This window comes from Nansenia antarctica (genome assembly GCF_963989245.1).
Source record: "Nansenia antarctica genome assembly, chromosome: 4".
Classification (NCBI taxonomy): Eukaryota; Metazoa; Chordata; class Actinopteri; order Argentiniformes; family Microstomatidae; genus Nansenia; species Nansenia antarctica.
Window position 1 is genome coordinate 8,033,977 of NC_137689.1, and position 11,135 is coordinate 8,045,111.

Here is an 11,135-nt window from a genome sequence, read left to right on the forward strand (position 1 = left end):
TTTAACACTTTTTTTGTTTACTATATAATTCCATATGTGTTCTTTCATAGTTTCGATGTCTTCAGTGTTAATCTACAATGTAGAAAACAATAAAAAATAAAGAAAACCATCGAATGAAAAGGTGTGTCCAAACTGTTGACTGGTGCTGTACATCCTATCCCAGGCCAACAGAAGCAGCATCTCTCTCCCAACATCAGCGTCCTCTCCCTCTCAAAGACCAATTAGCTTCACGTCCAGCGCTCTGAGGCTGATCCGACAGCCTCCTCTCCTCTCGTTCTACCTCAGCCACCTGCCACTGAACACTCTGGGTGACGGGAGGCTGGTGTTTGTGAGCAGACAGACTCATCGACTCATCCTCTGTGTAAGAGAGAGGATGAGACGGGTAACAAAGGGATGGTGTCTGTGTGGAGGCGCTCAAGGTCCTGATACTGAAGAGGATCTGGGGACCAATTATCATCTCTACTCACCGTGTAGCTACCTCTGAAACACCACTGAGAGATGAGAGGCTGAGAACCAGCCACATCAGCTCTATTGGCTGGAAGAATAAGAGGTGCACTGCACGCACACACGCACACCTACACACACACAGACACACGCACACCTACACACACAGACACACACACACCTATATACACCTAGACACACACACACACACCTACACACAGACACAAACAAACACGAACACGCACACACCTACACACACACACACCTACACACACACACACACCTACAGACCTACACACACACCTGTCACCATTTACAAGAGTCTCTATGTTTCTATGTTCTATGATACTCTAATTGGTTGAATGAGTGCACACACACACACACACACACACACAACTACACACCTACACACCTACACACCTGTCACCATTTACAAGATACTCTATGTTTCTATGTTCTATGATACTCTAATTGGTTGAATGAGTGCACACACACAAACACACACCTACCTACACACACACACACACACACACACACAACTACACACAACTACACACCTACACACACACACCTGTCACCATTTTACAAGAGACTCGATGTTTCTATGTTCTAAGATACTCTAATTGGTTGAATTTAAAGCCTGTATCTTTTTCATTTTTACCCATAAACCCCCTGGCTCACCTCCTGTGTTGAGCAGGCATGTTGGGGTGGGGGTGAAGGGGGTGGGGCTGTCTTCTCCCACTTGTCTGCCATGTGGTTCACCTCCTCCAGCTTCTGCTCACAGCTCTTGTGGGTGTTGAGTAGCGTCACCTCATAGAACTCCTGGATATCTGTGTGGGTCACATGGTTACAACTCATTATACGACAGTTAGTTCCGACCAAGTAATTTGATTGGACAAGAGGCATTCCATGAGTGCTAAAATTATAGAATTTTCAAGGATTTGAATTTTAAACCACCAACAGTCACATAACAGCTAACAGTTGCTAACTCAGATTACCAACAGACTTTCGTCAAAGCCAACAGCCTGCGCCTCAGATGGAGGCTAACATGCAAATGTTGTGTAGGATTACACGGTTTACACCCTGATTACTGCCTCAATAATAATGACAACTAAATAATTGGGCGACAAAGTGGTGAAATTAAATTGCTGGCATGCACATTAGATAAATAGTGCGGCTGTGGCGCAGGAGGTAGAGTCGGCGTCTAATGATCGCAAGGTTGGCAGATCGGAGGTTCGAGGCCCGGCTGGCCACATGTCGAAGTGTCCTTGGGCAAGATACTGAACCCCAAATTGCTCCCAGTGAGCGGGCCGGCCGGCGCCTTGCATGGTAGCTTGCCACCCTTGGTGTGTGAATGTGTGTGTGAATGGGTGAATGAGAGGCCGTTGTAAAGCGCTTTGGAATAAGGTGCTATATATTTACATGTAGTAAATGTAACTTCTACTACATCTCCCACCGCTCATCCGTGATCAGACTTTGCTGAGGTGCTGGAACTGAAGAGTATCAGTAGAGTGCAAAATAACAGCTTCCGCACACTCAAACACTGTACAAAAACATTGTTTATTGCGAGCTTTCGGTAGACCATAGACCTTCTTCCTATCCAGTGGACCATAGACCTTCAGTGGATAGGAAGAAGTGGATAGGAAGAAGGTCTATGGTCTACCGAAAGCTTGCAATAAACTATGTAGGTAGTACCCACATTAAATAACAAAGCAGGGGTGAGGCAGCAAAGCAGCGTTGCCACATTGCCAAAGTAACTTCTACTGCTTCATGCTTGACAGGTAGTTTATTCTCGAGGGAACGATGCAGATTAATTGCGACACAGATAATTGTGTCGTGTCACGTACAAGAAGAAAAAAGAAAAAGAGTATTATCCTATTTTATACAACATTTACTTATACTAGACAATGTGAGTGCTAGCAAAGATACATACACACACATAAACACACCTACACACACCTACCTACACACACACAGTTAATCAACTGTAGAGATGCTAATAGTCTTAGATATGGCAATTCAGACCCCTTCACTTTTTCCACATTGTGTTGTTATAGACTAAATATAAAAGGTATTGAATTAAAAGAATTTGCCATGAATCCACACACAATATCCCAGAAAAGTTCACTGTGGACTTGTTGTATTGTACTGAATAAAGCTTTTCTAAGTCAATGTCAATGATCATCACTTCAACTGACAAGCTAGCAATGCTGTAGAGATAGCAACTGGAATTTCAAAAGACAAAAATGTTCCTGGCTGCACACACAGTGTACAGGTTTTTTACCTTTGCCTGCTTGCGGCTCTGTCATTATGTGAAGCGCATTGAGTGACATCTTGTGAGAAATAAAATTTGCTTTGATTTGAAACAAGCATCTTCATTCAAATCCTGTTAAACCTGTGGCATAGCTGTTCTGTGTTTAGACATTTCACAAATCATAACAAAGACCAAAGTTGACGCCGGGCAACAATGGAAGAAATGTTCATGTCTTTGCGACTTTTCCTCAAAACAACAGTCGCCCTCGAGTATAAACGATAGTAAAAATATATGTTGTAAACAATGTCAATACGAATCATGAAGATGTGATTTGTTCTAAATAAAGTTTATTAATTCTCCTTGGAAGGAAGACCCGCAGGTTGCACTTCAGTGTCAGAGAGTTGAAACAGAACAGCACTTCTTCTTAGCACTTCTCAAAGACGCTAGGCTGAGAGGCAGCTTGCCATGACGCTTCCTCATTGGCCCACTACCCTCAGATGTCAGAGTACTGGCTGCTTCTTTGCACCCATTTCTTGCCAATTTCCTTACATAATCATTAAAGTACACTTATAATCCCATTACACTTACAAAATCAACTCACTTTTCAATATACTGAATTAAGAAATGCTGACAGTACAATAAACACCTGCAGTTACAGGGCGTGTGCATGTAGCGTAGCACCAAAACCTCCTCTTCTGAGTGCCACTCACTAGCAGAGGACAAACGTACAGCTGAAGAAGTCCCTCGTACTTAAAATGGCTACGCTCCTGTACGTATCTGAATGTGAGGGCGACGGTATAGCAATGTAACCATATATGGGGTAAGATGTTCTAGTTCATGCAGGCTATTGCTACTAGGTGTCTTCTGCCATGAGCAGTGTTGACCTGGGGGATTGTGAAACCACCCAAATATTTACATCTGCCAGTAAGCACAGACATCTGGACCTCACTACCCAGGCTGTCCTGCTACAGGTCTGAGGGAGATGGGAGGATAAACCTGTATTATGAAATGTTTGGTTAGGAGGCAACCAAATGGCACAGCATAGAGTCTCTGTTACCAACTCACAGCAAGAGTTTGTTTATGGCCAACTATCCATACGAGAGAATAGACATCTCCAATCATCATTGATTTCTGTGTACCCATACTGTCAGTGTCTTTGAGTCCCTGAAAAGCGCTCTATAAATATAATGAATTATTCTTATTCTTATGATTCTTATTCTTATTCGTATTATTGTTATTGTTATTATTATTAAACAGGATAAGTCACCCCACAAAATACAATTTTGTCAGGATTAACATGATGCATCATCAAAACGTCTGACAGAAAGTAACTAGGTCAAGAAAGTAACTTGTCAAGCTGCCCTCGAACAGGAGGTACAGGACCCCGGCCGCTAAGACAAACAGACTGAAGAACAGCTTCTACCACAGGGCCGTCAAGGCCCTGAACACAGAAAAGGCCTAAGTTCTGGGCCCAGGACAGTCCGGACGGATTGTATGGCAGCTAGTGCTGAGGCACAAACATGTACATTTTCAAGCCTGCAAACTGTGACACTTTAAAATAATGTGAAAAAATACTTTCTTGTGCAATATGACAACCCTAGTTGACTATCTGTGCAGTATAGTACAGTGGATTGTGTACATAGCCTTTATTGATGTAAACCAGCTCCTTACCTTCTTGTGATTTTATGCATCTATGCTCTTTCTAAAATGTGTTTCTTTTTCCTTTCCTAAACACCAGGGGAGCCACCCCTCCTAAATGTCGTTGTTTGGTACCTGTACTGTAGCAATGACAAATAAAGTCTATCTCTATCTCTAGGTTGTACAACAACATGAAGTGGACCTATGTGGTTGTGGTTGTGGTTGTAGTAGTAGTAGGATTGATTGATTGATTTATTTGTGTAAAAAGTACAGACAGTACATGCCAGAGGATAGCAGGTAAAAGCGTAACTGAAACACTTGTTTCCAACGTGGTCCTCGTTGGTAGACAAAACAACCAAGACAAGAACATACAAAAAACTATGCACCAAGAAACACACAAAGAGCATACAATATACCAACCAGATCATACAAGATACAATCAGAATACAGTTTTGTCATTCAGTAGTAGTAGTAGAAGTACCATTATATTATAGCACAAACTATATTTTTTAAAGAATGGCAACTCTACTGCTATCTACTAGTTTAGTCTCCAGAGAGAGAGAACCTGCATTTACATTTAAATGGAGGTTAATGACGACAAGCTATTTGTATTCACCACAGGGCGTTGGGACACAATGGTTCAGTTCACCACCCATATAACCATTCACAACCCAAATAACCATGCAGGTTCCAAACGTCATACTCTGCTAGAAAATTTGAATATGCTGAAAACCTTTTTGCCAAGTTTTGAAAGCCATACATTTTGTTATAAACCACAAGCACAAACGCTTTGATTCGGTCATTCATCCTTTAAAAGAGGACACAAACACAGGCGTAACTGAACCAAGCTTAATTTATGCAAATCCCTCACAACTCCTTGAGTGGCTCCTAGTGTGGTGCTGGAGTAGGATACCCTGAATGTGTAAACCCCCCAACATGTACACAACACACGCAGGACTCTCTTCACTAGACACCGTTATATGATTCAATATTCAAGAGATGTCCATGTTCTAGTTAGTAGTTCAGAAACTTCACAACATTACACCGGACAAGAGTCTGTCAAACTTCACACGGTTGGTCAGATACAAGACTTAGCACTTTGAGCAAAGTGCATAAAAGCACTCTATACACAAAGTTATCACAATTATAACATTATAGCATGTCGTGCAATTTAATTAGTATTTGGTGAAGAACTAAATAGTAACAACAACTATCCTAGCATCGACGAGATTAACATTTATGATTATCTGGTTTACAATTCACTACAATCACAAAGTACAGCTTAGTAACAACATCGTAATTACCAAAATGACAACTACACATCACACCAGCAACTCAAACGAAAAAGCTAATCCATATTCAGCCAAACAGCCAAATAGTTAGTAAGTAAGTAAGTAATGTTTATTTATATAGCACAGTTTACAACAACAAAACAGCCGCCCAAAGTGCTTAACAGAAAACACTAGCAAAAGAGAAACAACAGATAAATATACACTAAACACACTCTGTCAGACAGCAGAAGGCGTCACAGGAGTATTCTGAGGTAACTCACAGGAGTATTCTGAGGTAACTCACAGGAGTATTCTGAGGTAACTCACAGTGCAGTAAAACTTCCCTGGTCTCCACATACATGTTGTGGGGCTGCCGGTCCCTTGAAGCAGTGCGTTGTGGGAGCTCCAGATGCCCGTGCAGCCAAACAGCAAGCCCTAATCCCCCACCAGGCTGCTGCCTGTTCTGTTCCCTTCAATCCAGACAATGACCTCGCAACCCCTCCCTCCCTCCCTCCCTTCCTCCCTCTCTCCCTCTCTGCCTCCCTCCCTCCCATGTAGTACGACAGCTGATTTTTAATGCTGCTCAGCTCTGCGTCTGGTTAACGTGCTTAATGCTGCCATGCTGCCAGCCGTCCAACATCAACAACCATCAACCCCTCTCATCCCCCCACCCCCCCCTCCACCACCCTTCCACCACCCTCCTCATCCCCACCCCCCTCCACTACCCTCCTCATCCCCACCCCCTTCCACCAACCTCCTCCACCCCCCTCTCCACCACCCTCCTCATCCCCCTCCTCATCCCCACCCCCCCCTCCACTACCCTCCTCATCCCCCTCCTCATCCCCACCCCCCTCTCCACCACCCTCCTCATCCCCACCCCCCTCTCCACCACCCTCCTCATCCACACCCCCCCCCCTCCACCACCCTCCTCATCCCCACCACCCTCCTCCACCACCCTCCTCATCCCCCCCCCCCTCCACCCCCCTCCTCACACCCCACCACCCTCCTCCTCACCCCTCCCTCCACCACTCGTAGCTTAGACACGCTAACCTCTTTTCATAAACAGTTGAATCTACAAGTGTTGCAGGAGGGCTGGGACGGTCTTTGGAATGGGGGGTCGCGTAAGGCCCTGGTCCCCGCCTCCCTCCGTCCCCCCCTCCTTCCCTCCCTCCCCCTGCGTGCTGGGCAGGCAGAGAGACAGCAGCTGGGGTAGCGTTTAAGACACTTGGCTCGTGTGTGAAGGGCTCACTGGTGTCATCGAGGACAGCCAGCGGGGTGTCGCTCTGAGTGGACACCGTGTTGTGTTGGGTGGAGCGGGGGTAACTCTGTGGTGCTTCACAGCGGGGGGGGGGGGGGGGGGGGGGGAGCCTCCTGGCTGGACTCCTCACATCCAGCCCAGTAGGCACAGAGGCACCAGGGAGGGTTTTACACTGAACCGCTGAGGTGATGACTTGTTTGTGGGGTAATGAGGCCTTTCTAGAATGTTTGAGGCTTAATGAGGCCTTATATTTCTATGTAAGGACTGCGGCTGTGGCGCAGTAGGTAGAGCCGGTGTCTAATGATCGCAAGGTTGACAGATTGGCGGTTCGAGCCCCGGCTGGCCACCTGTCAAGGTGTCCTTGGGCAAGACACTAAAGCCCAGTGAGTGGGCCGGTGCCTTGCATGGTAGCTTGCATATATATACTGTATATATTTACAGTACCCTCCATAAGTATTGGAAAGAGGAAACATTGTGTATTCTGTTAGCTTTATACTCAAACAGTTTGGATTTGAAATCAAACAATTACTCTGAGGTTAAAAATAGAGATTCTCAATTTCTCGGGTTTAATTCGATGTGTTCTTTTTCTTTTATTGGTTTCACCATTTATAAATAACAACCTTTTTTATAGCCTACATAATCAGCATTATTTCAAGGCAACGAAGTATCGGACAATTGGCTTGACAGGTGTTTCTGGTTAGCCGATGTGTTGCGTCACATCATTTTCCCATTCCTTTAGGCTGCAAAAGCAGAGAGATAGCTGGAACATTAGGAGTGGCCAAATCAACAGTTTGGTACATTCTGAGGAAAAAAGAACACACTGGTGAGCTCGGCACCACAAAAAGGTCTGGACGTCCACGGAAGACAACAGTGGTGGATGATCACAGGATCCTTTTACATGGTAAAGAAAAACCCCTTCACACCATCCAGCCAAGTGAAGAACAGTCTCCAGGAGGTAGGCATATCATTAACAAAGTGTACCATAAAGAGAAGACTTCACAAGAGCAAATACAGAGGGTTCACCACAAGGTGCAAGCCATTCATAAGCTTCAAGAATAGAAAGGCCAGATTAGACTTTGCCAAAAAACATAAAAAAGCCAGCCCTGTTCTGGAACAGCATTCTTTGGACAGATGAGACTAAGATCAACCTGTACCAGAATGACGGGAAGAAAAAAGTATGGAGAAGGCTTGGAACGGCTCATGATCCAACACGTACCACATCATCTGTAAAACACGGTGGAGGCAGTGTGATGACATGGGCATGCGTGGCTTCTTCCAATGCCACTGGATCACTAGTGTTTATTGCTGATGTGACAGAAGACAGAAGCAGATGGATACATTCTGATGTTTAGGGATATAGGCTACTAGTCTGCTCATCTTTCAGCCAAATTCAGCAAAGTTTATTGGACGGCGCTTCACAGTCCAGATGGACAATGACCCAAAACATACTGCCTAAGCATCCCAGGAGTTTTTTTTTTTTTTTTTACAAACTACAGTTTTGGCAAGTCGGTTAGGAAATCTACTATGTGCATGACACAAGTCATTTTTCCAACAATCTTGTTTTTCTGGGGTTTTTTTACAGACAGATTAGACAGCCTTTAAACAGCTTGGAAAATTCCAGAAAATGATGTCATGTCTTTAGAAGACATTTAGTTAGCCTGCTAACTGACATCAGTTGAGTCTATTGTTGGAGTACCAGTGGATGTATTTTAAGGCCTACCTACCAAACTCAGTGCCTCTTTCCTTGACATCATGGGAAAATCAACCAAGACCTCAGAAAAGAAACTGTAGACCTCTACAAGTCTACAAGTTTCATCCTTGGGAGAAATTCACCAAACACCTGAAGGTACCATTCATCTCTCCCAACCGTAAAGCACGGGGGTGGAAGCCTGCTGGTGTGGGACGGAGCCTAGACTCCTGTACCGCCTCCCGAGTGGGAGGAGGAGGAGGGCAAACAGTCTGTGACTGGGGGTGGGAGGTGTCCCCACAGATGCCTGGTTCCCTCCGCAGACACCGCCTGGCGGAGGACCTCGATGGCAGGGTGAGCTGGGCACCGGTGATGTCACTTTCAACAAAGGCCAAAGCCAACCGCTCTACTTCCTGTGCTGTCACCATAAACAATCGTTCAGAATTATTTACACCGATAAGCTAGCAAGTCGACAGGGCCGGATGGAGTTATTCCAACTGAGCGAGTTTAATAACTTCAGCTCGGTTACACACTCACCCGGACACACTTGTTTTCACTTTATTTTATTTTATTCCCCCTCTTCTCTCCTAGCGCCAGAGCATTCTTCTCCCCTGACGGCAGCCGCTAGCATGCAGCTTTTCCCACTGTACGTTTCCACGGCAACCGTGCAGTGGATGTCCTGGCAATAGAATGAGGCATCACACGTGACATAAAAGCACACACACATTCACTCACTTACTGTCTCTGTCAGCTTCTCACAGAGTCACACTCACACACACAGACACATGCACACTCACACACGCGCGCACACATGCACACTCACACACGCGCACGCACAAACAGATTCACTCACTTACTGTCTCTGTCACTTTCTCACAGACACTCACACACACAAACACACACACACATGTGCAGTGTGCACACACGTACACACACACACACGCACGCACACACACACGCAGACACACACATGCACGCACGCAGACACACACACACACACACACACAAACACACACATGTGCACACACGCACACGCACACACACACACACACACACACACACACACACAGACACACACAGACGCTCAGTCACTATGCAGATCTGCTTATGTAATAGGTGGGTGGAGTGGGCTCAGGCTCAGTAATAGCACCTCATCTCAGGGGGGGCGGGGGGGTGCAGGAGGGGGGGGGTGTGATTATTCCTCCTCTCCTACAGCCAGGCGTGCTCCACGGTGACATATAGGTGCCAGATAATCGCTATCCGTCGACACACCCATCGTTAATAAATCACCCGTCGTCATAGGCTCACGTTGCCTTTCTCCCTCCTCGAAAGAGACAGAGATGTTCTAATCTATCAATGAGGCCGACACACACGTCCACTTTGGCTTTCTTCGATTTAGTGTTTAAGTGGTGGAGGGAGGGATAGAAGGACATCATTCACAAAAGTGTGCTGATGGATATATATCCGCTTGTCGAATAAAGGTTGTGTCGATGGGCTGTTAATAAATAGAAGGAACACTTCCCTTTTTATCTCTTTACTCACACTCGGGTCAATAATCACGTCTGAATCAAGTACGTTCAGCGAGACATAGCGAGACATAGTATGACAGCAGTACTTTAAGATCGTCGATAGCTTTCTTTATAGTAATTTTCACACACTGATAGGGCAGGAGAAGGACATGATAGTACTGTCCTCTGAGATCTAAAGGCGCTGTTCGATGAAACCTAGTCTACGGTTTTCCAGGATAGATCAAATATATTAGTAATAATAATAATAATAATAATAATAACTTTATTTGTATAGTGCTTTTCCTGCGAACGTTGCAGCTCAAAGTGCTCCGTAGTACACAGTAGTATTAGTAGAGGAATGCAAGTCTGGATTCTGGTAAACAATGTGAAATGCTAGTCCCTGTAAAGTGTGTGTGAGGGAGGCTAGTCCCTGCCAACAGCACCGTGAGGCGTGTGTGTGAGGGAGGCATAGTCAAGTTGAAGTTTATTGATCATATACAAAGGACACAAGTTGTAAATTGTACCATGAAATACTTTGCAAGCTTGCTCTCAACAGCTGCCAATACCAGAACGCAACAATAAACTCTGTCACTGTGCAGATCTGCTTCATAAAGGTTGTGTTGATGTGCAGGAAATAGAAGGGACATATTCCCCTGAGTCCTTTCACCCCTTTACTCACTCAGGTCAATAATCACATCATGTACATACAGTGATGCATACGACAGCCGTACATGGAAAGTACAGTACTTTAAGATCAGGCGGTTGAGGTAATGACTCTCTGGTCCGGAAAAGGAAAAGGCTCTTTCTGAGATAGAGTGCCACTCGATTTGCATATAAATGGATTGAATACTGCTGACTTATTCCAAAGCGCTTTACAACGGCCTCTCATTCACCCATTCACACACACACATTCACACACCAATGACAGCAAGCTGCCATGCAAGGCGCCGGCCCGCTCATTAGGAGCAATTTGGGGTTCAGTGTCTTGCCCGATGACACCTCGACAGCCGAGGTTCGAACCGCTGATCTGCCGACCATGCGCTCAATAGACACGGCTCTACCTCCTGCGCCACAG